The sequence below is a fragment of the Acomys minous genome, assembly GCF_964271855.1.
Source record: "Acomys minous genome assembly, chromosome: 8".
Taxonomy (NCBI): Eukaryota; Metazoa; Chordata; class Mammalia; order Rodentia; family Muridae; genus Acomys; species Acomys minous.
Genome location: NC_140489.1, coordinates 45,238,817 through 45,264,840, shown reverse-complemented (window position 1 = coordinate 45,264,840; position 26,024 = coordinate 45,238,817). Strand labels below are relative to the sequence as shown.

General features: G+C 44.1%; 1 protein-coding gene across 5 annotated transcripts in view; it reads left to right on the top strand.

The window, feature by feature from the left end:
- The first annotated feature begins 3,649 nt into the window (after positions 1 to 3,649).
- Positions 3,650 to 26,024, top strand: part of DAAM1 (dishevelled associated activator of morphogenesis 1) — a 179,920-nt gene continuing 157,545 nt past the window's right edge. The window contains exon 1 of one of the 5 annotated variants that reach the window (XM_084792141.1): positions 3,650 to 4,030. The gene's annotated coding sequence lies outside the window, so the exon portion shown is untranslated. Of the gene's footprint in view, positions 4,031 to 19,700; positions 19,961 to 26,024 lie in introns of those variants that run through there. The other 4 variants (XM_084792140.1, XM_084792138.1, XM_084792139.1 and 1 more) reach the window with 4 other exon arrangements.

Here is a 26,024-nt window from a genome sequence, read left to right as displayed (position 1 = left end):
TTTTAAAATATTTTTTGAAACCTTTAAATATAGCCTTTGGCCACATAGAAACTACTTCTAAGATTATAATTATAAAATTACAAAATTACAAAAGTATATATTGAAAAACTTGTTTAGCCCCATTACAAATCTAATAATTTAAAATAATATGGTATCTTTCATCTAGAAGTCAACAACTTTATTTTTCCAATAGTGAGCCTTGGCAAAATTCAGGAAATCAGAGAGATATCATTTATATTACTGACAGAAAGCTAAATACACAGTTTGGAATATAAATATGATACCATCTTTTTTCCCCCCGAGATAGGGTTTCTCTATCTAACAGAGGCCTGGCTGTTTTGGACTTGCTTTGTTGGCCAGGCTGGCCTCGAACTCTCAGAGATCCATCTGGCTCTGCCTTCTGACTGCTGGGATTAATGGTATGCACCATCATACAGGCACCATCTGTTTTTTTAATTGCCACATTTGACTCTTTTACCCAATACTTTTGACATGTCATTGGGTATTTAAAAAAAAATACATGCATTTGCGAAGAGAAACACAAATGACATGCACACTGGGGTTAGAAAGATGTCTCAGTGGTTAAGAGCACTTGTTTTTCTTGTTGAAGACTCAGGTTCGACTCCACAGACCCACAAGGAAACTCACAACCATTTGCAACTCTAGTGCTAGGGGATCCAATGCCTTCTTCTGACCTCCAGGGACATGAAACATACATGTGGTACACAGACACATGTGCAAAGAGAACACTCATACATATAAAATAAGTCTTTTAAAATTTGTTTTAATCTTTAAAAGGGCAGGCATATATAAAGTCATTATGTGTTGGGGGGGGGTGTCAAGAAGCAGGTTAATTTTCCATAAGCAGAACACTAATAAATAAGAGACAGTAAAGCTGTAATATAAGGGGGAAGAGACTGACTTATAGTTAACTGAATGAAAATAGATCTAAAACCATCACCGAATAAGAAGAACAAATACAGAATGGTATAACCAGATCATTATTATTTCTGTAAGAAGAAAAAAAAAATAAGTACAAGGTGTTCCTAAATGTTTAAACACGTTTATTGTCCAAATAAATAATATAAGATTCAGGGCTTAACATGTTTATTGTCCAAATAGATAACATAAGGTACAGGGCTCCGTAGTACCAGGCATACCTTCAACATGTGCCAGGCTTTGGGTTAACACCCCACCACTGAAAAGAGAAAGGAGGGTTAATTAAATTATCCCATAGGAAAACTGTAATGAAAACAACATAGAGGGCTACGGCTCAGCAGGTGTCCCGGTTTCCTTGCTGCAGCTGTAATAAAGCACTGGGACCTAAGGGAAGAGAGGGTTTACTTGACTTACACTTGCAGATCCATCACTAAAGTGAAGTCAGCACAGGAACTTAACTAGGAACCGAAAGAAGAAAACCTAAAGGAACAAGAAGGCGGCTTGTGGGCTCACTCTCTAGCCGGCTTCAACCCACTCTCAGGTTCTGCCCTGGACACCTGTTGTACCGCCTCGCAGGAGGATGGGCCTTCCTACATCGGTTACCAACTAAAACAACCCGTCGCAGACACGCCTACCAGCCAACAAGATAAAGACAACTATTTAATTGAGACTTTCTGCAGTGATTCTAGGCAGTGCCAACATGGCAGGTGATATTAACCTAAAAGCCCTTGCCTCTAAAATCTGGTGAGCAGAGTTTAATCTCTGAAATCCACATTAAAGCAAAACCAAAACCAAAACAGCGGCAACAGAATGTGTGTGTGTACCAGTGATCCTAAGGCGAGCCGTGGAGAATCACTCAGAAGTTCCTAAGCCAGCTGTCCTAGCCTACGCTGCATAGTAGCAGACACAGTAAGATTACCACAATCAGACAATCATTCTAGAAAGCTGTCCTCAGAATTCCACATGCATATGTCCCCCACACACAATTTAAAAAGCAAAATAGAGATGTTTTAAGTACAGCAGATACAAATAGTTATGTTATGGAATCATTAAAAAGTGAGGATTTCTGAGGAATCAGTTTATGGGTAACTTTCTGTTTATCTGTATTGTCCTACTTATCTAAAGAAATCCTTACCACTTAAAAATAAAGTTAATGAGCAAAGTAAAAATAAAAAATGACTTAAAAAATAAAAGATAAAATATGAGCAAGTGTGCGTGTGTAGAAAAGAAAGGTCAGTAGCAAGGCTCACGTCCCCTGGTGGTGCTAGTGTTTGCATTCAGCATCCACACTGCTCCCATTTTATAAACACTTGCCCAGAAGCTCTTCCTTCCCACAAACAGACACTCCGGATGTCATGTTGCCCGGCCAAACCCTCAAATGCACAAAAGAAACTGAACACAAGTTTGTGGTAAGCAAGGCTAGGCACAAAGCTATGAACTCGATGTCTGGGAACCTGGGTTCCAACCCTCACTAGCATTTCTGAACTGTAAAGAGGAAGGCCACCTGGCTCAGGATCAGCAGAAGTGCTTGTTAAAACAAAAACAAACAAACCTTCGTTTCAGGTGTGGTGGCACACACTTTTAATCCCAGTACTCAGGAGCCAGAGGCAGAGGGATCTCTGTGAATTTGAGGGCAGACTTACCGGCATAGCGAGTCCCAGGACAGTCTGGGCTACACAGTGAGACCCTGACTCAAAAAACTGCTGCTGCTGCTGCTGCTGCTGCTGATGATGATGATGATGATGATGATGAAAGAGGAAGAAGAAAGAGGAGGAAGAGGAGAGTAGGAAATAGTTGTTGCTGCTCCTATGGGCATGGCAGTGCACGCCTGTAAGCCTGGCACTTGGAAAGCTAATGTAGAAAGATCATGAAGTTAAGGGTACCTGTGTTACACAGAATAAACAGTGTCCTGTTATGTTTCTATTGCTGTGACAAAGACTAGAACCAAAAACTACTTGTGGAAGGAAAAAGTTTAACTCACTTCACAGTTTGCCATCATTAAGGGATACAGGGCAGGATTGATGAGAGGCCATGGAGGAATGCTGCTTACTGGCTTCCTCACTCAAGAGCACCTTCCCTGGTACCCAGTGGCACCACCCAGAGTGGCCTCTCCCACAGCAATCATTTGTGAAGAAAATGCCTAGCAAGCTTGCCTACAGGCCAATCTGATGCAGGCGTTTGCTCCACTGAGTTCCCTCCTCCTAAGTGACTCTAGCACAAAACAAACAAGCAAGCAAACAGAAAACCAGGACACTCGTGTTCACGACTCGTGTTATGAGCTACATAACAAGATCCTGTCTCGGGAAATAAATGTAATTAACTAACTAATTCATTCATTTGGAAAACGGAGCTCCCCACTAAGGTTGGTCCTCAGTGTTGGGGCCCTCGGAGACCCCTTTGCATACTGAAATGTGGAAAACCTCTGCCAGAGACAGACCTCTGTGATTTCTTCGGATTTTTCAGTCGGGTCCTCCTTGAAGACCCAGTCTTTGCAGATTACGGAGTGTGGGACACAATGGTGCCAGGGAGTCGGCCTCGAGAAAGTCTAAACACCAGAGAGACGGAACCTATTGTTCTCGCTTCCACTCCTGAGGAAGACGAGGAAGAGCCACCACCGTGGAGCCGAGGCAGAAGGAAATGCTTTCAGGGAGCGTGACTTCAGGTGGTCCCAGATAAGAAGGCTGGCTCGGGCCGCAGAATTCCTTTCAATCCAGACCACAGAGAAGACAGAGCAAAGAGCCAGGCCCAGGCCTCCCAAATGGAAGCCAAGCATCCGAGAAGATAAACCAAACTCCCCAGAAGGCAAAGAATGCTCCTGGTCCGTCACGAGGAAAGCCTGTGTTTGACAAAAGACTCCGTTCGGTCCCTAAATTCCTCAGATGACAGCAAGCGTTGCCTGACCAATCCTTGGAAAACCGAAAAGCTTTTCATTGTAAAGAAAACGCTGCCTTCCTATCTGCAACCAGTTTCTGTGTGGCAGGTGATAATGGAATAAGAACGTGAAACACCTCACAGATCTTCAGTAAGTCTGCATTGTAGCACACAGAGAACCCTCGAGTTGAACCGACGCCCATGGTAATACTGGCCTCATGTAGGTATTAATCCCTTAAATAAGGTTAGTCCGTACTGTGATATGCTGTAAGTGCAAAATATGTACTAATTTTAATGACTTTGTAGGAAAAAAGTGCAAATCATCTAATTACTAATTTTTAAATTGTACTTTAAAATAATATCATATATATGGTTAATTGAAATATGTTAAAGTTGATTTCTCCTGTATGTACTTTTTCCAGATTAAATTATTAGTTTATTTTAATTATATCTATTTTAAAACAAAACCAATTTAATAATAGGGCAGACCTTATTTTTTTTTTACATATATATTTGCTGAGTTTTTTCTTTCTTTCTTTCTTTCTTTCTTTCTTTCTTTCTCTCTCTCTCTCTCTCTCTCTTTTTTTTTTTTTTTTTTTGAGACAGGGTTTCTCTGTGTAGCCTTTGGCTGTCCTGGACTTACTTTGTAGACCAGGCTGGCCTTGAACTCACAGGAATCTGCCTGCCTCTGCCTCCCAAGTGTCACCACGCCCAGCTCAGCAATATTAGATTTTAAGATTATACTTATTTCTATTTTGTGTGCACCAACATTTTTCCTGAGTGCATATAAGAACATCAGTATACTCAATACCTGCGGCGCCTGGAAGATGTCAGATCCCCTGGAACTGAAGTTACAGACAGTTGTGAGCTGTTACACGAGAGCTGAGAACCGAACTGAAAACCTCAGCAAGAGCAGCCGGCACTGTTAATGCTGACCCATCTCTCTCGCCCCTTAGCTTCAAAACAAACAGACAAACTTTAATTTATAAACACATAAACATTTTACACATTAATGGCCTGCCACATAATGTTTTCCTGTATGTATAGGCTGTCTGGCGTCTCTTAAAACACATATTATTCCTTTTCTTTAAAAAAAAAAAAGTTCCTTAATCTTTACTGTGTGCGTGATTGTGACGTATGTATGAATCGGGTATGTCACAGGACAATTTTGTAGAGTTGGTTCTCTCCACCCGCCTCTGTGAGGGCTCAGGAGATTAAACCCAGGCTGTCAATCTTGTTCAAGAAGTACTTTACCCTCTGAGCCATCTCCCAAGTCCCTATATAATTTTTTTTATGGTGAAAATTCTTTCCTCTGGCCGTTTGTGACTCATAGCACATGACTGTCTATCACCACTCTGCTGTGGCATACCAGAGTTCCTTGCTCCTAACCTCAGTCCAGTGTCCTCTGTCCAACCATCCCCTGCCGCAGTCCCCTCCCCCCACCCCCCACCCCCCACCCCATTCGCTCCCTTTGCACTGGCTTAGATGTGGCTATGCAGAAGCCTCGAAGCACACAGGCACCGGCTTAGCTTGTATTTCTGTCTGACAGTCATGCTCTCTGAATGGCACGGGAGCAGGTGCCACCAAGCCAAAAGCCAGTGTCTTTCAATCTATTTTAAACAGGACGGTGGCTGAGATTTCTCTCCCTTTCTCTGTTGAGATTCCCTGTGATGTAAGGAGAGGTGTTTTCTTATTTTGAGCTCCTTAGTCTCTCAGTCCCTCAAGGTCGGTGCTGTATTTTCACCTATGCTTTTGCATGGCAGCTTGCCCACTATGGAGCAAGTGGGTCTAGCATCCTTCAGAGATGATCCACAGCCTTTCCCAGCAACGCCAGCTTCCTTCTGCTGGCCACACCTGGCAGCTGTCTATCAGCGTTTGCGTATTTTCATTCGTGTTTATGTTTGTGGATGGACTGTTATCACTAATTGATGATCACGTTACTAAAGAGTGAAGGCTGGCCTAGGTAAGACAGTAGAGCTATGGCTACCACTGGACAGTACTGCTAAAGGGACCTCAGTATCACAGACACTATGCTTTGCAGAAAACTTGGAGTGGATTTCCTTAAAGAAAGGAGAGCAATGAAATTAAAATCGTAAGTAGACCGTATACATTCAATATTCGTCACAGGGAGACCTTGGTCTGTGAAGGGAAATCTGCACAGAAAGAGTTTCAGATGTGAATGTAGATTCCTTTGTCTTTAGATTAGGTCTCGAGTGTGTCAGGCTTAGCTTGCTGTGCAGCGAGGGATGACTTTAAACTTATGATTCTCCTGCCTCTACCTCTGGAGTGCTGGGATCACAGACTTGCATCACCACACCTGTCGTCTTAAGCAGTGCTTGGGACTGAACTCAGCCTTTGTGCAGTTTTGACAAGCACTCTGCCAGCTGAGCTGTATCCTCTGCCCTTGAAAATGGATTGTGGGGCCCAGTAAGATGTTCTCTGGACTGGGCAGCGCTACAACCTGTTATGACTCTTTGTATGCACTGTCCTCACTCAGCGATCCGTAGGCTGAGCGTACATCTGAAACCTGCCTCCAGCTTTTGTATGTACACACACAATTTGTCCTAAGCCATCTTTTGTGGCCAGGAGCTTTGGGGCTCCTACAAGAACTCTTTGTGGGGACTATGGAGATTCTAAGGTATAAGCCTGAAAAGGCTTATGGGATTATAATATTTAATTTTGAAATATTTCTTCTAGGGTTACTTGTACCAGGGGGCTATTATCAAAACAAGGATTAGCTAAAATCCAGCTTTTGCCTGTTATAGAAAACCTGTAGGTCAAAGGGAGGAATTAAAAAAAAAAATCACAAATACATTTTGAAGGAGTTAGCAAGTCTCTAAAAGAGTACCTCTGCTGCACTTTCTTCATTTCTCCATGTGCCAATATTCCCGCCCCCCAAAATGCTTTGAGGGCTTTTTTTTAATGTCCATGAAACAAAACATAATAAAAAGATGAACATTATAGTGTAATATTCTAGGGAAATATCACAATATTTCATTTGCAATGCTCAGCAAGGTCTTGACACATTTCATTACAAAGGTGCACTTAGAGATTTAACAGCCAGTGAGAGTGGCACATTCCTATAACCCTGGGATACAGGAATAAATCCTCAAGTGCCAGGCCAGCCTGGGCTACACAGTGAGATCCTTTTTGAAAAAAATGAGGCTCAGAGCTGGAGAGATGGCTAGGCAGTGTTTAAGAGTACTTGTTGCAGAGGACCCAATAGTTCAACCCACGAGTATCTAATTAAAAAAAAAAAGCCACAAAATATGTAAATGACATGTAAATTGGGGCTGAAGAAACAGTTTAGAGGTTAAGTTCACTTGTTCTTGAAGGGTACTAGGGTTCTACCCCCAGCAACCACATATTGGTTTACAACCATTAATTACTCTAGTTCTCAGGGATCCAACACCCTTATTCTGACATACATGTGGTACACACATATACTTGTAAGCAAAATGATGATGCATATAACAACTTTAAAAAATAAAAACAAACAAAATAACAAGGCTCAACAGATAAAGTTGCATACCGAGTTATCTGGGCAACCTCAGTTCAGTCTACAGAACCTGAGGGTGGAAGGAGAAAACCCACTTCACAAAAGGACACTTTGACTGTCAGTGCACACATGCCCCCACACTTACCCTCCCCTCTCTCTCTTACACACACACACACACACACACACACACACACACACACACACATACGCATGCACACACATGCATGCACATGCTCACCCGCGCACAGGGACACAATATTAAACCAATACAATCTGTAGTGAAGAGACCGACATTACGTGGAAGAGCTAAGACAAGAAAGGGGGGAGAATAAAATAACACAGTGATGGCATAGATACAAAGATGACCTGCCCTAACAGCTGCACAAGCCTCTGAAGTGTTTAAAATGCTCCTGTCATATTGTCAATTAAAGACAATTTGTATTTCAATATTCCTTAAAAAAAAAATCAAATGGTTCTGGAAAACTAGGCAGTTGTCATTCAAACATTGGTATAAATTTGTTCAGTGATGCCTGAGATGGGCTGTATTAGAAAAATGGGGAGCTGAGCTGTGATTTGAGGGGGGAAGGAGCAAGCACTTTGGAAACCTTGGGGTAGAGTAGTTCCAAAATGAGGCCAGACCTGCAGGGGGCTGTGGTGAAGGACCCCCAGGGCCGGGACAGAAGGTCTCTAAGAAGGAAAAGAATAGAATCCAAGGGCCAAGTAGCCATTTCCTTGGCTTCCAACCATGCTGACAGATACTGAGAAAATAAGCCAAAAGACAGGTGAGAGAGATGATGAAGGCAAGCTAGACCTGGCTGAAGTTTCCCTAGGGCACCAGATATGGTCTCAAGTGAGGGCGGACCTACCCAAGGTCCTCCCATTGACCTTTCATTCCTTCGAGGACATATTTGTCCCTGCCAACCCGACTCCCAAGGTAACCAAGTCAATGCAAACAGTTCCATTCTGGTCTGGGATAGCTCTGCTTTTTCAGTCTGGCCTGGGAACTTCACCACCATTTAAAACGTTGATTTGTTATTTTTACTTTTTTTTTTTTTAAGAAGAAAGAAGAAAGAAGGGAAATAATACAAACAGGGGAAATAGGGCCAAAATGGATTTGAAGGAGAAAAAAAAAATCAATTTTGGGATAGAAACTAAAATGGATGAGGCATAGATACATCGACAGGGGGACCGACAGGTAGGTAGGTGACAGCACCTCACCCTTGAATAGACTCAGCTTCTTGTAAAGTTGCTTTATTACTCAGGATAACTACTCTGCCCAGAATAAACAACAGTCCTTTCTGTGGAAGAGTTTCATTCCATAAAGCTCTTCATGGTCTTTGTTAGCATTTGTATGAAAACATTTCTAAGGACGTGGAGCTGCTGTGTGTTCGTTGCAGCTTAGATATCGCGCATATTTAATCTGATGCCTCCATCACCCCGGCTTCTCTCCTCTCTGGTTTGAAAGCATCAACCTCTGCTAAACTGTCACTAAGTTCTTGGGTTTTGTTTTGTTTTTGTTTGTTTGTTTGTTTGTTTGTTTGTTTTTTCCTTTGAGAAAATTCTGATCTTCTAAATCCAATGAGGAACTGGATTCTTCTGGGCACATATTCTAAAGCCACCCCTGCTTATGTCCACATGTGTCACGCACAATGACACATTCTTGGGATCTGCGTTTCTGCACATCAACGGCAAAATGAAGTCACGGGAGAAGAATGCAGATTACTGCATAGCAGTTAGATGACGCCTACCGTCTTCATTAGAAGCTTGGGGGCGCAGAAGCCAGCAATGCTTAACGCTGAATCTGAGGAGGAACCCTCACTTGTAGCATTCACAGATGTCCCTATCACCACAGAGTCTGATGTAGACCTGGGAAGAGACTGCCACAGCACTCTCTCTTCATCATGTCTGACTCAGAAGGAACCACAAAGACATAGATAACATTCAGTGTAGAAACAATGGTCAAGTGACAATTTAGGAGCATTTATCACTTCTGTTTTTGATATATGAAACTATTATCATCATCATTATTATTGTGTGTGTGTGTGTGCCTTTGTTCACCAGCATGCAGGTGCATGTGTGTGCATGCAGGTGGGTGTGCATGAGTGTGTATGTGTATAAGGAGGTCAGTGGATCATGTCTGTTTTCCATGTTTATTATTAGTATGCTAGACAACAAACTCCAGGAACCAGCGTGACCCTACCTCCCCTGGGCTGGGCTACAAGCATGTTTTGTTTGAGATGTCAAGTCCTAAGGATTGAACCTAGGTCTTTGTGCTTTGCAGGATGTTCTGGTTAGTTATGACTAAAGAATCACCTGGGAAAGAGGGAATCTTAGTTGAGGGGTTGCGCAGAGTAGATTGGCCTACAGCCATGTTTGATGATTGATGTGGTTGGGCCCCGCCCACTTGGGCAGTGCCATACCTGGGCAGGGGTCCTGAGCTATGTAAGAAAGGTAGCTGAGCAGATGCTAGACAGCAGCCTAACGGTACGTAGCGTTCCTCCATGGCTCTGCTCCAAGTTCCTGCCTTGAGTTTCTCCCTTAGCGTCTCTCAAGAAAGAACTGTAACTTGCAACTGAAATAAACACTTTCCTTCCCGAGTTGCTTTTAGTCACAGTGTTTAGCGCAGCAACGGACAGCAAACTAGAAAACAAGGTACCACACTTGTTATCCCAGCCCTCGGGAGGCAGAGGCAGGTGGATCTCTATGAGTTCGAGAACCAGCTTGGTCTACAAATCGAGTACCCTGACAGCCAGGGCTATACAGAGAGAGACTCTGTCTCAAAGAAAAAGAAAAAGAAAGAGAAAACAAAACAAAACAAGACAGGACAAAAGCTCTCCCTGGCTGTCATCATCGTCTCTGTGAAACCAGGGCCCTTGCAGACATTCTATCAAAGAGATGTCACCTCCCTCCCATGTCCTCTGTTTAAGACATGGTCTTTCTTTTTCTTTTTTTTTTTTTTTTTTTTTTTTTTTTTTTTTTGGTTTTTTGAGACAAGGTTTCTCTGTGTAGCCTTGGCTGTCCTAGACTCGAACTCACAGCGATCTGCCTGCCTCTGCCTCTCGAGTGCTGGGATTAAAGGCGTGCGCCACCACGCCCAGCCTAAGACATGGTCTTTCTATGTAGCACAAGCTGGCTTCAAACTTTCAGCCTTCTTGCCTCTGCCTCTTAAGTGCTGGGATTATGGGCAGTTACCACTTGGTTACTTGCTTTATTTATCTGTTTATTTATTTTGATTTTCCTTAGCAACTGCTTCACAAATCTCCTGAAATTTGACAATAGCTCTTCATGGGCCAATGCCTTGATAAGCCAATGGTCTAGTCACACCAATGTGCAAAGAGAAGGAGACTCCCTTAGCAGTATGTTAAGTGGGGATCTATGCTACAAAAAGACCTCCTGAAGCCATGCCTTTAATCCCAACACTCAGGAGGCAGAGGCAGGTGGATCTCTGTGTGTTCAAAGCCAGCCCGGTCTACAAAGAGAGTTCTAGAACGGCCAAGGCTACACAGAGAAATCTTGTCTCAAACACACACACACACACACACACACACACACACACACAAAACAAACAAACAAACAAACAAAACCCAAAAAAACAACTTCCTGAAATATGAATCCAGGGCACAATCAAACTTTCTTTAAAACCCTGTGCTCATCTCTGGACCATTTGAGTTTTCTTGGGAAATTCCCACCCTAGTTCTGACCTTACTCAAAGCTACCAGACTCTCAAGTGTGGGTGGGCTCACTGCCAAAGGTAGCGCAGCTTTAGATGTAGTTAACATACATGCAGAAGTCAAGAGGGAGGTGACCCTGTTATCCCAAATAAGTGTTTCACGTGTGTGAAAAGTAATGAGGTTGTATTTTGCTTGATTTAACCATGTTTAGATTTAAATGAGTGTAATTTTCTAAAATAACAACATAAATCCCAGAGAAGAAAACCTGTCCTGGGCAGGCAGGCAGAGCCAGAATAAAGCATTCCAATACCCGCCCCTTCCTCTTTCTCTGGATGGCTAGTCTCCTGACAACCCAAAATATTATTTTAGGAGCTTGAGACACAGAGAGAGGGCATAGACAATCCCAGGAGAAAAGGTTACAATCACAGTTTGGTGAGGAGAAAATACTCTCACGATGATAATATGCTGTGACATATTGTATTAAAGTGTGGCTTTTCCATGAGAAATTCCCCATCATTGGGTTCTCATGTAGGACAGGACTAAAGTCACCCCTAATCTTCAAATCCACTGCCTAAATGCTAGTGGAACTCTCTGTGAAACATGGCTCTCACACAAATCCTACACACTGTAACATTTCTGCACAAAGCTGAACCCATCTGCCCCGATAATCCCCAGCAAAGAGAATTACACTAACCAAAACAAATGTAAACAGAACTCTTTCTCTCCTCTGAAAGCTGGAAAGCTTGGCCCATCTTTAACTTGTATGCCAAGTTCTGCCTCACACAGACTGTCCATGTTAGGGTTAAGGAGCCCGCACTGACACGGAGACTAGATGTTTGAAGAGGAAAAGAAAATGAAAATTGTACGACCCCCTTGGCAGGGGATGTTTTGAAAGCTAACTTGGAATGGTTTGTTTAAAATGTACAGCCAGGGACTTTTCACCATGGGAAGCTCAGCTGAGCTTCATTTGGGGACTCCTGACCAGAGGTAGCAGGACTGTGTCCCCGGAGGAGTGGCCTCCACCTTTGAACCCTTCTTAGTCAGCTTCCAGATTCCAAGCCATCTCGGGACGCCGTGCGTTTTCTGCCTGTGTTATCTGTGACAAGTTTCACGTGGCTGCTTTCTGATTTTAGCTCGTATCAGACTTCCTGACAGGACTCTTCAGCTCTCAGATCTGTGATGACTATACCATTAAGATGTGGGCTTATTGGGCGTTAGAGGTCAAATCTCGACTCAAGTCTTAGAGTGACCTTGATCTTGAATAATAAAGGGAGCCAAGTTCGAGAAAATAAACACAACTAGAGTCATTATAAAAGGAGTGACCTTGGCCACGGAGACAGATGCACAAGTAGGGAAGACATTAGGATGAAACAAGAAGAGGATGTGGTAACCAATAAACCAAGGAGAAAAGGCAAAACCTTCGCCTTCGCCGACAGCCCTCAGGAGGGCAGATGTGTAGACAGGAGTTGACTGTGTGTGCCAATAACACTCCATGGTGCCTTGTTTCCCAGCCACAGCAGACTAGTACACCTAGCCCAGCCTGAAGGGCCAGGAGACCAGTCAACAATAGGGAGTTCTTTCCTTTCTCCTGGGTAGCTATTCCTTCCTGACTATTCTCTCACCCACTCATTTACATTCTAATTGGTCTGGGACATGATTCAGTTCTCTTGGAGAGGACACCAAACCTATATATGAGGTAGCAGGGCACACCAACCATAGCATCTATAAGGAATAGAGCAAATTTTTGGGTATTTGGGCAACAGATTTTTTTTTTTTAAGATTTATTTATTTTTACTAAGTATACAGCGTTTTGCCTGCACGTACACCTGCACACCAGAAGGAGGCACTAGATCTCATTAGAGATGGTTGTGAGCTACCATGTGGTTGCTGGGAATTGAACTCAGGACCCTTGGAAGAAAAAGCAGTGTTCTTAACCTTTGAGCCATCTCTCCAGCCCCTAGATTTTTAAATAGAAATATTTTGCTGTTACCCTCTATTTCTACTTCAGAGGATATAATTATAAGTTGCTGTGGTAGCACATTGTGTGCCATCCCTGCATTTAGGAGGTGGAAGCAGGGGGATCAAGAGTTTAAGGTCTTCTTTGGCTACATGTTGATCTCAAGGCTACTGGGGCTACCAGAGACCCTACCTTAAAAAACAAAGACAAAAAAGTAGATGTGTGATGCATAACAAAATTATTGATAGTGCTTCAAAATTAGAAATAGTTCATGTTGTAAGAGATGACTTTTTTTTTTTTAAAGTTATGCCCTTCACAAGATACCACATAAGGGCCATGGGCTAATTATGTTAAATCTATGAAAAGGATGGAGAGATTTGTAGGCCTATGGATGATCTTAAAGCTTAAGCCACAGTATTTCCTAAATTCTTTGCACAAAACACAAATAACTATCATAATTGGGGAAAAAAACCAATAAACATGGATCTCACAATACAAAAAATATTTGTGTGTGGGAAGTCTTTATTCCAAATATTTATTAAAACATCATTGCTATTCCCCAGGACAAGAACAGAGATTTTCTACTGCAGAAACTTAGGGACTGTATATAGAACTACACCACAGAGGCAGTGCAAGAGAGTGAGTTCTGAGTGACTCAAAAGCAGTGGCATCCAGTCCAGGAAGGGCAAAGTGCCACTTGGTTGAATCTTCAGTGTGCTGTCAGAGCTTGTCCTGTGGAGGTCACAGGGCACCAAAGGCCCTGGGTTTGTTTTTGTGTTTGTTGAAAGGTTTAGGTATAGCACAAGGATTCTATTTGCCAACTTGGCTAGTCCCTGACTGAGGTACCATTAGGCCAATGCCACCCGAGTGGCATTGTTTCTGAGTGGCCAAACTTCTGCAGCAGAGTATGAAAGTGAGACCCAAGAGCCGTGTAAAACTATTCCTATATATGGCAGACCAGTAGATTCCCAAAGCCAATCTTGCACACTGTTTGGAATATGGGGGCCTTCATTTTCCCAGTGGTAAGACTTAATGGCTCTCTTGGGGGATACACAGGCCTTGTATTCACAAAGTAAATTTCTACTTGTTCTCTTCCTCCTCTTCTTGCCCCTCTTTGTTTCCTCAAGGCTTTATCATCCTACCCTTCCCCACCCCTCCCAATCCCATCTTCCTTCTCCTTAACAAAGGCTTTGAAATTGTAATTCTCCTGGTTAACTATCTCAGGGGCTAGGGTTACAGGCATGCCATTGTACCTCGCTTTTCTAGAAAATAATATTTTGAGGAAATGGTCTTAAAATAATCTGGCTTAGTTTTAATTTAAATGCTACTTTATTTATTATACAAGGTACATACATAATGTGGATAAGCCCCCAAGTGTATAGCATAAGGAATTATTACAAAACATAAACAGTGCTCAGACAAAAACACTTGGGAAATACCAGCATCTCAGAGACCTGCTTCACGCCCTCTCCCCTGCCCGTCCCCTGAGGTTAGTTCTACTTCTCTGTATTGTTTTATGTAAGTGCAATCACACTGCATACACCCGCCATTCAACTTGAAAGTCCATCCACAGTTTTCACGTGAATATCACTTTGTTAAGTTTCAGTTCCAGGTAGCAGGGCTTGTAAAACAACCCATTGTCTTATTCCTTTCCTTCCTTCATTCTTTTTTCTCTCTTCTTCTTTTCTTTTTTTTTGGGGGGGGGGGTGTTTGGTTTGGTTTGGTTTGGTTTTTTGGTTTTTCAAGGCAGGGTTTCTGTGTAGCTTTTGCTGTCCCGGACTTAGGTGCACCACTGGGCCCGACGACAGCCTATTATTTTTAAATGAAGCTGTACCAGGGCATATCAAAACTTGTTCTTTATGACCTGTGTGATGTCAATTTGCTCCATTTATTTCTCTAACTGATGGTATTTAGTAACATCCAGTTTGGCCTTTATATTTCCTAATAAGCTTGAGCACCTTTAAATATGAGCAGCAGCTGTGTGTGTGTGTGTGTGTGTGTGTGTGTGTGTGTGTGTGTTGTTTGCACAAAAATATTGGCCATTTTCCTTTGGAGTCATGTGCCATTTTAGTGATTTACATATGGCATAGCTTAAAAATCACAAGCTGGGTTAGTTTTCTCTTTTCCTAACCTCCTCTTTCTTCCCTTCTCTCTACCTAGAAAGATCATGGAAAAAGAGGATTTTAGTGTGGTAAGATGAAAATTGTATGGGTAAAGGGGTGTAGAGCAGTGAAGTCCATTTTAGCAATGGTGAGATACACACCAGGTCCAATATAGTAGCCATTGACCTCACGTGGTTATTGAGAACTTGAAAGTGTGGCTATTGTTACTGAGGAACAGTTTTAACATTTTATTTTGTATGTCTGTATGTTTTGCCGGCATGTGTGTCTGTGCACTTCACACATGAAGTGTCTACAGTAGCCGGAAGAAAGCATCAGATGCTCTGGGAATGGAGTTACAAAGGGTCCCGATCATCTATGAAGGCGCTGGGAAGTGAGCCCTGCCTCCTCTGGAAAAGCAGCCCGCACTTTTAAGCACTGAGCCATCGCTCTAGTCTCTTCTGTCGATCTGAATGAATTTCAAGTAGCCATACAGAGTCAGTGGCTCAAGCAGGGCAGGTCTGAAAGGTGACTCAGCTAGCCATGAAGCAGCTGACAAGGAGGGGAGCTGAGGTAAGTGGCAGGGGTGAGGGAGGGGTGGGGATGTGGTGGGTGGGGCTGGGAATGCTAAGTTGACTGGTTGGCCCAGTACACGAAGAAGTCACTCTCCTCCCGGAGGAGCCACGCCTTACTGTAAAGACCCTGATAGATTTACCAGCTTTACAAAACATCACTTGAAGTCACTGTGAGGCTCAGAGCGCCGGCGGCCTTCCGCTGGGAAGGCTCCCAGCCACGCAGGGCCTGAGTTATGACACCTGAGCACGGCATCTCCTAGCCATAGATGAGGTACGGAGTGCTACCACGGTGTCAGGAATAGCCAGAGGATTTGTGAACTGCAGACTGCCCTTGCTGGGGGGCGGCATCTGTGTACCTCATGAGTTCTGAAGTGATGATGGGGCTGCTGTTCTAGGGAGCTACACCTCAAGAACCATGGCTGTGGGTGGGAAGCCAGGGAGAGTTGCCTTGAGGCTGCACAATCAGCTCCGCTCGGGAATTTGACATGAAAAAAAAAAAGTGCCAAGACCAGGCTACTAGAAGTGGTCTGAAAACCCCCACTGCATGGGCCCCAGAGCGAGCCTGGTTCCTGTTCCTTCTGATAAGGTCGCTCCATAAGTTCTTTGTTTTGCATAAAGTACCCTAGAAAGTTTCTGTTGCCTCCCTCTGAAGGAGCTTTAACTAAGACGTGAGAGTATCATTAAAACTCTCAGACTGTTGTACTTTAAAAAAAAAAAATAGGGCAAATACAAAATAGAGCTCAGAAGTGGTGACAAAAGAGCTCAGAAATCTCAGATGGATCCAAGAAATTAGCAGCAGCAGGAGGCCATTTCACTCCTAGGTTGCAGGAACAAAGGGAGAAGGTATTGTTAAGTGTGACCTGGAGGAAGCCGGAACTCGAGGGAAATGCCACCACTCCCACCAGAAACAGCACCCAGGGCTGCTCTGCAGAGGAGGAAGCGTGAGGTTCTCCCTTCCTCCTGCCTCCAACCTCAGAAATGTCTCTCCTTGCCCCTGGCAACTCTTTATCGAGGATCATGCACTTACCTTTGAGTAAACCTTACTTTGCGCTTCTCTTTACAGCTTTCAGGTGTCTCCTACTTTCTTCCGAGAGCTGGCCTTTCTCTTAACCCTCACGCTTAAGTAGATTTTTAAAATATCTTTGTTAACTCCCAACTCTGCTTCATTAAAAAAAAATGTGTTTCTACATACCTCATCTAATATGCAAAAATATGAAATATTCTTACTGAGTAATACATGTAAGCAAAGTTGCAGGGTTAACAACAGTAAAATGGCCCAATCCCAAACCCAGACTCAGCAATATAGCCTTAACTGCTGCGAAATCCCGAGCTGTTATGTGACAACACACCTAAGGCCATTAACGTTCTTTTTTCTCTGTTGGTGTCTCATTTCCTCCCTGAAGTAAAACCTTGTAACCAGAGACTGAAGATGTGATTCCGAACTATCAGCAACACGCCCCGTGATGCCTTTGTCTCCCCACAGAGACACTCTAGTCTCACTGGTTCCAAGTGTTCTGAATTAATACGCCATAATTGTTAGGTGAGGTGGGGGTCTTCTGTAAGATAAATCCAGGAAAGGATCAGTTGTTTAAAAATAAAAAGGGAAACCCTTTTGGCCTGAAATAAAATTCAACCCAGAAAGAATGAGTGCTTTTCATGGTTTCTGAGACTGAGTTTCATAGAAAGAATTAAATATACATACTGACATATACAACGAGTGTGTAAAAATGTCTGTGTGTGTATGTGTGTGCGTTCCTCTAAGTCACTGTGGAAGTGTGAAAGCTTCCACTGATGTCAGGTCTGTAGACAGCATTTCTGATGCTAAAGAGCCATCTTGTTTCCCTTGGTTACCAGTGCAACAGTCAGCAGGGATCAGTTTAAATCCATCACCACTTACAAAAACCATTTTCAAACACCAAGTGTTTTAATTATCTATATTTAAAGTTGATTGACACTCTCCCCCCTCTCTCCACACACACACACACACACACACACACACACACACACAGCCTTGTTTTGTAGTCTATTGTGCATGTGGTCCTTTACATGTGGAGATCAGCTAGCTATATAACCAGCCCCTGTAATACTGCTATAGAGAATGCATTCTTTTTCTTTGGGCAAGAGTCTATTCCTTTTCTTTATTGCCGAGAGCCAAGAGAGCTGAAAGGTGATTTCTTCTATAAAACTATTTCTCTGAGTGCGCCTTAACAACATGCTTTTATCTATAAGGATAACCCTTGCTTGATAGAAAGGCTCCAAGTTCAATTTATTGACTCAGTAAATTTCAGGCTCACTGATTATGTTTCCACCTAAAAGCTTTCCACAGTTGTAAGATTGACGGAGCCTTTAGAATCATGCCAGGTCGGGTTTCTTTCTGAATATTTTCCCACAGCGAACTGTGCACTACATCAAGCCTAGCCATGAGCCAGAGCATCACTGCTTGTACCCTTGGTCTGATGGCCAAAGGAATATTTCTGTTGTCTGGGTTCCATTTCAGATAATATTTGAAATGGACAGAATAGATCAGAAGAGCAACAAAGTTATCCTGCTTCTGGGAAGGACAATGGGTTTGGGCTGTACCGAAAGGGCTTGTCAAAGAAAATTAGAATCCAGCAGTAACCTCCTCTTTCACAAAACCTCAGTTTCTCTCTCCTCTGAGATAGTCATCTCATTCCAAGAATATATATGTCACTTGAACCTTAGTCGAGCTGAAAAGGGAGGAGGGATAGGTGGTGACTGTTGGGGACAGTCCACCTGCAATTAGGTGAAGAGTTGTTGTAATTCTAATTGTCAGTCTTCTTTTCCTGAGAATCAAAATCTTAACTTTGCTGGTGGAAGTGGGCATGTCAGCTGATCACAGCGGTACCATTGAAAGATGAATAAATAGATCATTTTTCCATGTAAAAAGACACCTGGAGATTTGCTTCCCCTGTTACGACGTTATCCATATTTGGTGTTCATTGAATGAGATCAGGACACAGAAAACTTTTATGTGATAAACCTAAAATCTGCCAGAAGGGTCAGAAGTCCACTATACACCATTTGCTTACCTTTGAATACACGTTTAGGTGTCTGAAGATCGAGGCAATCCTTGAAGGGCTCTGTTGCTTTAAGGAAGGTCTTAAACCATTTATATTTTTGAAAGGAAACGTGTTGGGGAACCAGGGTACAGGGAGTGTTGCAGATTTTAAATTTTATGTATGTATAATTAACTAAAACTTTTAGATATGCATGCTGTCCTCGGAGGAGTTGAGAGCCACCAGAGCTCCCGATTAGGGGAGTCTCTTTAGGGATGAACAAAAGCATGGCTGTGCGATAGTATTATCTCCACAGCAGCAGGCTTGCGGACTCAGGGTTGTGGTGACAGTCTCTGTCTTCTATTACACTGCATTTTCATTAACGACAGGCGGCGGTTTTTCTGTCAAGTCAGGCGACTGAGCTGTTCTGGGCTTTCGTCTTGGTCAGTTGGTCTTGGTTAATAGGTGGGGAGAAGAAAAAAGAGGAGAAAGGTGAACTGAACCAAGCGTGGTGCAAGGGGATTCCTCTTTTCTCAGCTGGCGTTGTTTGATCCTCGGGGACAGGGGGGAATACCGACTCGGTATTTAACCCAGAACCCCTGGAGTCCTATAAATTAGTGGGTTTGAGTAGGGAAGAGAGAGAAAGGCTTTTATGAACCATTCCCAGCTGGGGGCAGGAGAGCCTAGTCGATCAGAAGTGCCTGGTAGGTGTGCGCGAATTCAGGACGCCTCTTGGTCCAACAGCCTACCCTCTGGCAGGAGCAGAGGTCAAGTCAAAGGGTAGAAATGCTGGGTACCTCTCTCTCATGCCCAAGCAGTTTGCTCCTAAGGTTTCTGAAAGACCACCACAGGCACTACTCAACTGGAGGGCGGGGAGGGGGCGGGTCTGGAGGGGCGGGGAGAGGGCGGGCACAGTGGGACAGAGACGCACTTCGGTGAATGTAGTTCTTGAGGGCGAGGATACAGAGGGTGTTTCGGCTTTAGCTGTAGGAATAGGACTACAACTCCCAGAATCCTAAAGGCCTGCCCAGTGCGGCCTTGCGCAGTGGGCGCCACATTGTATCCTATCAGACGAGGCGAGGGTGATGTCACCTGCGAGTTGGTAACCTACGAGCGGCTGTGAAGGGAACTGTTTAACCGGATCCCATTGTACCGGGAATGCTGAGCGGCCTTTCCAGCATGCAGCGGCTGCTCAGGTGAGGGGACACTTCAGCTCGCCCGCCGCACTCATTCATTAGCGGCACCGTACCGTGGCGTGGGGTGGGCGTGCTGGTTCCTCGCGCTGTTCTCGGCGCGCCCTCCTGCTGCTTCCCGGAGCTCCTGGGCCGGTAGGTAAATATTAAACTCGTCCTTCAGGTTGGATCTGGGTGGGAACGGGACGGAGACAGCTACGGGCTGCCAATCTAGGCTTTGGAAAATGGCTGCAGCGCGGCATGGAGAGAGACGAGCCTGAAAGAAGGCGTCCCTGAGGATGGGGTCCCTCCCTTCTTTCTTTCCGAGGCTCTCTCGGTGGCAGTGGAGCCGTCCGGGTACAGCTCGCTTCCCGGCCGCAGGCTCTCCGGGGCCAGGGCTGCGGGAGCTGCGGCAGCGGGCGGCGCTCCTGGGCCGCTGGCTCGTAAGATCCGGTGGTACGGCGGTGGCCGAGAGTCCCCCACCATCTCTGGCACCTTCGCCGTCAAGCCATACTCAAAAAGGAGGGAGTGACTGTAATCCAGTCAGTGTCCGAGCTTACTGTGTGCGGAGAGAAGAGGGAAACCTGGCACTGCGGAGGCCGCAAGTCGGCGGTTGGCTGCGGCGCCGGGAGGCTATGCCTCCGGGGGACTGGACCGAGTTATCCGAGTCCTGTTTCGGAGGTCGCGTCTCTGTCTTGGCTCTGCCGAATCGAGCCCTGCAAAGGGCACCTGGGCGGGAGCTAAACGCCCTCCCTAGAACCTTGGGGGTGATGGTGTGGCGGATAACCTAATGATAAGGTTCGCTGTGGGGGCAGGAGGGCTGGATAATCGGGTTTATCCAACTGGTGCCCCAACCCAGCTGTTTGTGATTGGCTTGTCTTCTAACTGGAGACCAGAGAGAGGCGAAGCCCGACAACTCTAAAGTCCTCTGTTTTCTTTCCCCTTTCTCCGTCAGCTTCATTCGTTCGTTTACTCACATTCATCAAACCCTTCTCCGGGCTTTGCACGTTGTTCACAACCAAGGTTTGGGGCGTTCTGTCGCCTCCCCATAAAATGCTTTACTGTGTTCAGAATAGATTCTTGCCCTCCAATCCCTCTGACCCGCTCCGTCAACCTCGGGAGAGCACCCAGAGCAAATGCTGCCGGTGACCGTTTTGCCCCCATTGAATTGATAGTTTCTGGAGATTCGAGCCGGACCTAGTGAATTGAAGCATAGTTTGCCTGCAAGACGAATCCGGTTGCCATGGCGACTTCTGCCTTCGGATTCTTAACAGCTAGCGCTGCTGTTTCAATTCGTTGTGGCTCTGCGGGCAGCTGGGAGGGCGTGGCCGGGGGGTGTGGTCAAATGTTTGCCCTGGGCCCAGCTGCTCCTTCTTCCTCACCCTTCTGGCAGCTCTGGGACTCCCCCTCTTTCCTACATAGCTTGGACATCGTTTTTGGACCCCCTTTCCCTCCCACGTGCCTATACATCATCTCAAAACGAATTGTCTGGGGCTTTTGTTCTGAGGCAAACTAAATTTGGAAGATGTCTTTCCTCCAACAAGGGATCTCTATCTTTCCACCGTTATCATAGTAAATAGTGTTGGAGGCAGTTTACTCAACAAGGTCCCTCCGCTCAGGCATACACAGCTCCCTGGTCAGTAATTAGCTTGAGGTACCATTACTTGTAAAAGACAGAAGAATTAGTAACTGAAGTTGAAATGTGCAGAGCACAGTCACAGCAATAAATTTCATAGAAATCTAAGTTCCAGCTGAAGATCCTTAAAGTGAAGCTCAGAGCCCTAGGTACTGTGCTGGCTCTTTGATGTGCTACCCTGCTGTGAGCTAACAGTTACCTCTGGGCACCGGCCATCCCATTGATAATGTGGACAGGCCAGGTCAGAGCATTCCTAACATTGGTTCTAGGTCTAAAGTCTTGTGACTCTGAAAATGACCCCTCCCCCAAATAACAGGAAGCTTAAACCCGGCTCTGACATTGTAGCATTCAGTTTGTGGTGCTAGTCCCCAAACCAAGATCCTTGGGGGCCCTTACAAAATGGACAAGGCAGCTATAGTACTTTTAAAAATTTATAATACACTCGGTAGTACTAATATCCCAGGGCCTGGACTTTCATGTTTTAGTCACAATTAGTTGTTTTGTTGTTTGTGGTTTGCAGATTCTTGATGAATGTGGTTATTTTGTAACTTAATTGAACAAAGGCAATTAAATTATACTAAGATGTTCGCATTTTATTCCAAATGCGTTCTCTCTTAGAAATGGGAGTGATGCATCTAGGAGTGTCTATGCAAGTGCATTCATGTGCAAGTTAATGCTTAGGTGGCTGTGCCAAGTGGTTAACGCTCATCATCTTGTCTTAAGTAGGTGGTTACATCCCTGGGAGGCAGCAATAGCAGGAGTTATCACTCTTGTTTATTTATGTATTATTTTTGTCCTAGGATTTATCATAACAGGAAAATGCCCTTCATTTTTTAGCTTATTTGCCTATACTTCTTGGTGCTAAGCTCTTTGAAGGCAGGCTTTTTGTCTTGTCTTCTCAACCTCCCCAGAATTTGGTACAGGTCTTTTAATAAGCATTTGTTAAATGGATATTAAAGGTCTGTATTCTTTTTCCTGATAGTTATGTAATTTGTTGTAATATTCCACCTTTGTTGTTGTTGTTTGTCAATGCTTACATCTAGCTACAATTCTTTCCATGAGTGTAAAGATGATATATTTTGTTATTTTATACTTACTTTTGGAATACATTCACTCACATAGGTTATTGTTTTTCTTATTATAACTTCTGAGTACACTAAAACTAGAAACTTTTATTAGTTGTACTCTCCTTGGCCCAGATAATTTTCCCAGAAGGCGGATGGCAAGAAACTAAGGAGAAAGACAAAGGCAAAGATAGCTGGACGCTTTTGTTAATCCATCAGTGGCTCCTGGAGTTGCTGGGAGACAGTAGTCTGGTCATCTGGGGCAGAGTTATTCTATAAACAGGATCTGCTGTTCCAGGCCAACCCTGGGGGAGAACGTTTGTCCGGTATTGGTAAAGTTGTTATGCAGTGGTTGGATCCCGTGGGTCTGGAAAGCATGAAGCATCTTGGGAAGTGTGATAGAGAAGAGGCATGGCAGGGGTTGGGGGGGGTAGGGAGGGATGTCACATCTTTGAGTGGAATTTGAATCCTGGCTTTCTCTCCTTGGTGGACAGTTCTGCGTGTCTAGAGTGTTCATGCATAATTTTATTTGAGCTACTTTGTTTAAAAAGCTGCTTCTAGTGTTAGTAATAGTCGTCTTAGGACAAATAAGGTGTTTGAAAACAAAACACCGTTAAGACTGAAACAGTTTCATTTTGTAAATATTTGAGAACCTTAGGTTCTTCTGTGATGACACTTCAGAGTTGCAGCTGGGTCAGAGGGAACAAGCATTTCCCACAAAGCTTTTGTTTGGTTCAGAAAATGACCCACAGAGCTTGTAACTGGGGTGGGGACGGGGAGATCTTCCCTAGCACCCATATTCTTGTGTTTCCCAGTCTTAAGTCTATATTCTAATAGTTCAGGAAAACAAAACAAAACAAAACTCTGCCAGCCTAGGTTGCCAAATTTGTTTTCTCTACAGTATACTCCAGTTGAAATACAAAGTGTTTCCCGCCCCCCCCCCCCCCCACCAGGTAAGGACTGTGAATTACTGTCACTTGTGGTCTTAACTGGGCAGTGAAAGACAGCTTCCTAGTTAATTTCAAAGTTAAATACTTGCTACATCCTTTTTTAGGAGCTCAAAGGATCACTTAGATACCATTCCATGGGTCTTTTGTTCCTGAGGTGGGGATAGCGATTCTGAAGTTACCCAGGGAGAGTACTGTCTTTTATGTATATTGTGGCATAGGCTGCTGGTGGAGACCATGACCTCCCCTCCTTACTTTCCCCACTGAAAGGAAGACAGATAAAGATGAGATGCCAGTTGCTCTCAGTGACCTATACTCTGCCCATAGCAGAGAAGAGTGGTTCACACTTTTTATTTTCTGGTACCCTTCCCACTGTCTCAGGAGCAGAGAACAGAGCATCTCCAAGAGAGTTTGCTTTTCTAGTATAAGAATAGATTGAGTTTGTTGAGTCTTAGGAGCATAGTCACAAGGGTCCTGTTCCCACCACCTCTCCTGGGCTGGCCTTAAATATATGCGCAGTGGTGGACAGGCTTGGCCTTTGGTTCTCCTGCCTCTGTCCCCCAAGTGCTTTGGTTATATGGGTCATGTGAAACAAGGGCTTTGTGCCTGCTAGAAAGCCATTCTTATCAACTAAGCTACATATCCAACCCCATATGTAGCATTTGAATGATAAAGCTTTTGAATTTCCTTTTTGTTATATTTCATATAGACAGTATCTGAAAAAGTATTTTTACATTTCATATTTAAATCACAAAGACCCTATTTGTGAGGATAATTTTCCCTGGATTGAATCCTTCATCTGGTAAAAAGCATTCTCACCTAGTAAAGGGCAACGGAAGCCAACTGTAACAGTTCAGAGGGGCCTGGGCATCTCAGTTTCCCTCCCTTTTAAGGTAAACTGTGAAAGCTCTTTTGAAAAAAGAAATAATAAAAACTTTAGCAGGAGTTAAACGTGCAATCTGATACTGAATATCCTTAGGCATTAAAACAGCCCTTTATCCCTCTCCCTGCCTCAAAAGAGAGAGTCATTATAGTGTAGCGAATTTGGAGCCAAGTAAACAACTGTAATTCTTAAACCAGAGCTACCATTGTGAATTAAATGTGGAAAACCAGGGGAGTGAGTTCTATTTCCAATGTAGTTGGTGTGACTTCCTGATGTTCTGTCTTGGCATAGAACTCAATATTGTGCAACAGTGGCAATATTTAATGTAGACAAGTGACTAAAGCAGAAACTTGGGAATTTAGGGGAATAATGGGGGAGCTGCACTGTAAGCAGAGAGGGTTACAGACACAGAGCCTGTTTGCCATTAGGCTACTGAAACATAATATTCCTTTGCTAGACATGGACTTGGGGAGCCCCACCCCCCATTCATCTTGCTACATTTCTTAAGTATGTCATTCACCTTTAGCAAGAACCGGAGCTCATTCCTTCTATAAATTGCTCCAGGTTTGGAGTTGAAGTTACTTGTATTGCTGCCAGGGATACGATTAGGGTCACCTATTAAACTGGTGTTTGTCTTTTTCACTTGGGAAGAAACTACCTGTGATGCAATTGGCAAGCATTGTCTATCTGATGGGCGCTTTGAATCTAGACTTCCAAAAGTAGATAACTTTGTGGGGTGATGCATTTGCCTAATTTTCATGTTTTTAGAAATGAACTCTTATAGTCTAGCTATTGGCTAGGGCTTTTGTTGTTGTTAGAGATGCACAGACCAGGTCTATATTAGATTCACCTTATTTTTGAGTCATGCACCTGTAAATCTAGTCACGGTGTGTGTGTGTGTGTGTGTGTGTGTGCGTTTATAGTTTTGGTTTCAAAGGAGACTAGTGTATCACAGCTATTCAGAGCACAAGCATCAGTGTCAGGGGCAAAGAAGAGGGTCATATTATAAAATGAACTGATAGGTTAGTTTCCATAGACCCTGTAAGCGAGAGGCAAGGGTTTGCCAAGGAATTGTGTTAGCTGTCCTCTTGCAAAAACTGGGTCAGAGCTAGGAACAGCTCACTGACTGTTTGCCAGAGCCTACAGTCTGTATTTTTCCTTCCTCGAGGAATGGCAGGTATGAGCAGTGTGTGTTTTGGTGTTGCTTCTGGGCTTCCCCTTCCCCCCTGAACTCCATGGGTCTGTAGAAGTTGCACATTGCACCCTGTTGTCACATAAAGCTCCAGCAGATGTGTATCTGAGAGGAACAGTGGCTGGTGGCATTTGCCAGATGAACCAGACTGTCTTGTGTACCCAGGCTTAGGTATTTGTTTTGAAGCAGTTTGACAAAACTAAGCAGTGAAATGTTAGGCGCAAGTTAAGCTGGAGCCTGCAGCTTCGTAACAAGAAAGGCCCTCCTGAATCCTGACAACTTATTACAGACTGTCGTTAAGAGATCGTCTTTAAAAGACTGGACTGGTGAGATGTCTCAGTGAGCAGACGTGCTTGCTGGAAAGCCTGCAGACGTTATTTTGGTTCCATCCCTGGAATCAGGTAAAGGTGGAAGTAGAGAATACTGTACCGTGAGAAAACATGGACAGCTCCTTAGACTTTAAAAACAAAACACTAGATATTGCATTAACAGCTGCAGTTAA